This window comes from Carlito syrichta, unplaced genomic scaffold (genome assembly GCF_000164805.1).
Source record: "Carlito syrichta isolate Samal-C Ts95f unplaced genomic scaffold, Tarsius_syrichta-2.0.1 Scaffold314761, whole genome shotgun sequence".
Classification (NCBI taxonomy): domain Eukaryota; kingdom Metazoa; phylum Chordata; class Mammalia; order Primates; family Tarsiidae; genus Carlito; species Carlito syrichta.
This window is the reverse complement of record NW_007258857.1, coordinates 265,516-268,163: the sequence shown is the minus strand read 5'-3', so window position 1 is coordinate 268,163 and position 2,648 is coordinate 265,516. Positions and strand designations below refer to the sequence as shown.

At 42.2% G+C, this 2,648-nt stretch overlaps 1 protein-coding gene across 1 annotated transcript in view; it reads right to left on the bottom strand.

The window, feature by feature from the left end:
• MAGT1 (magnesium transporter 1) overlaps window positions 1-2,648 on the bottom strand; it is a 35,536-nt gene that overhangs the window by 2,364 nt on the left and 30,524 nt on the right. The gene's annotated exons all lie outside the window — the stretch shown is intronic.

The window sequence follows — 2,648 nt, the reverse complement described above, 5'->3', positions numbered from 1 at the left end:
GGAGTCTCATTCTGTTGCCCAGGCTGGATTGCAGTGGCACACTCGTGGCCACTGCAGCCTCTCAACCTGCTAGGCTCATGGATCCTTCCGCCTCAGCCTTCCAAATAGCTAGAACTACAGGTGTGTACTACGCCCGACTTATTTATTTATTGTAGAGACAAGGTCTCACCAAGTTGCCCAGGCTATTTTCGAACCCCTCAGCTCAGGCAATCCTCTCGCCTCGGCCTTCCAAAATGCTGGGATTATAGGCTTGAGCCACCACGCCTGGCCTTTCAACAATTTTCATCCTCAATTTTTGATCTTCAGGAGTCTGCCTTACCCTTTAATTTGTCCCATTACAATAGAGTGACTCTGTTTACATACTTACACAATCCAATTGTATGAAAAAAATTCCTTTAAGGCATCATACCCAATTTAGTGTTAGGAACAACTGTCTTACTACTGACAAGAAAATCACCTATTTATTAAACTTTTAAACCCTTAAAGGTGACCTTATTGTATTTATTGATAAATATTGACTTAATCATTCAATAACATCATTGTAATAGCCTCATTTGAAAGTACTTTATTCATGCTGGGCTCGGTGGCTCAGCCTGTAATCCCGCGCCTTTGGGAGGCTGAGGTGAGTGGATTGTCTGAGTCTGTGGGTTCGAGACCCGCCTGGGCAACTTGGCGAGACCTCATCTCTACAATAAATAAATTTTAAAAAATCAGCCAGGCGTGGTAGCACATCTGTAGTTCCAGCTACATGGAAGGCTGAGGCAGAAGAATTGCCAGAGCCTAGCAGGTCGAGGCTGCAGTGGCTGGGAGCGTGCCACTGCACTCCAGTCTGGGCGACAGAGTGAGACTCCAACTCAAAAAAAAAAAAAAACTTTATTCATATACAGCCTTGTATGAAGAACTAATTCAATGTGGATTCCTCATTTGAATAATAAATGTACACGTATTTATGTATATGGCATCACTCTGTATCCTATGTTTTTCACATATCTAAAAGTGCTTAGAGCAGTTCCTGGTACATGCTAAAGAAATGTGTTTTGTTGTTGTTGTTGTTTTTGAGATGGAGTCTCACTCTGTCACCCATGCCATGTACAGTGTGCACCTGTAGATCCAGCTACTTGGAAGGCTGAGGCAGAAGGATCGCCTGAGCCCAGCAGGTCGAGGCTGAGGTGGCCGTAAGCAGCACTCCAGCCTGGGTGATAGAATGAGACTCCAACTCAAAAATATATATATATCACTACTAGAAATCTAAATTATCATAACTTTTGTGTAGAAGTCAGTATACAAAGAAGACACCTGCATTCATGTTTATTGAAGCGCAATTCCCAATTGCAAAGATGTGGAATCAATCTAAGTGCCCATCAACCAATGAGTAGATAAAGAAAACACACACACACACACACACACACACACACACACACTATGGAATACTACTCAGCCATAAAAAAAAAAATGAAGTAATATATTTTGCAGTAACTTGGATGGAACTGGAGTCCAATATCCTAAGTGAGTAACTCAGGAATAGAAAACCAAATAGTTCATGTTCTCATTTGTAAGTGGGAGCTAAGCTATGGGTCCGCAAAGGTATGCAGAGTGGTATAATGAAACAGGAAACTCAAAAGGGGGAGGAAGGAGGGAGGCGAGGGATGAAAAATTACCTATCAGCTACAATGTACACCATTCAGGTGATGGATAAATTAAAAGTCCAGGCTTCATCATTATATAATTCATCCATGTAACTCAAAACCACTTGTACCCCTAAAGCTATTGAAGATATTTATTTCAACTTTTGTGGAAACAATTTGGCATGATCAATTTAAAACATCAAGAGAACTGAAAAAAACTGAGGCACAGGACCACACAGTTATTCTTCTTCTAGAAATCTACCTTAAGGAAATAATACAAAAAGAGGATGAAGCCCCAACATATCATGATAGTTACTAAAGAAGTATTTATTAGCTGGGCTCGGTGGCTCAGCCTGTAATCCCACGCCTTTGGGAGGCTGAGGTGAGTGGATTGCCTGAGCACACGGGTTCGAGACCTGCCTGGGCAGCAAGACCTCATTTCTACAATAAATCAAAAAATCAGCCGGGCGTGGTAGCGCATGCCTGTAATTCCAGCTACTTGGAAGGCTGAGGCAGAAGGATCGCCGGAGCCCAGCAGGTCGAGGCTGTGGTGGCCAGGAGTGGCCACTGCACTCCAGTCTGGGCAACAGAGTGAGACTCCAACTCAAAAAAAGAGAGAAGTATTTATTATAATGAACGTGAGAAAAAAAAAACTAAACACTTAACAAAATCAGAACACTTAAATTACAATATAGAATATATTTAAAATTATGTACAGAAAAATATTTATTTATTTATTTTACTACAGTTTAAAATGGGGTATGGTGCCAGCATGATGGCTCACGCCTATAATCTCAGCAATTTGGGTGCCTGAAGTGGGAGGACTGCTTGACTTTAAGAATCTTGGATCAGCCTGGACAACATATCAACATCCCATCTCTACTAAAAAAAGGTTAGCTGGAAGTAGTGGCATGCCACTGTAATCCCAGCTAACAGGAGGCTGAAGCAGGAAGCAGAAGTTCAAGACTCCAGGGAGCTATGATCATGCCCTTGCACTCCAGCTGGGTGACAGAGATCCTGTCT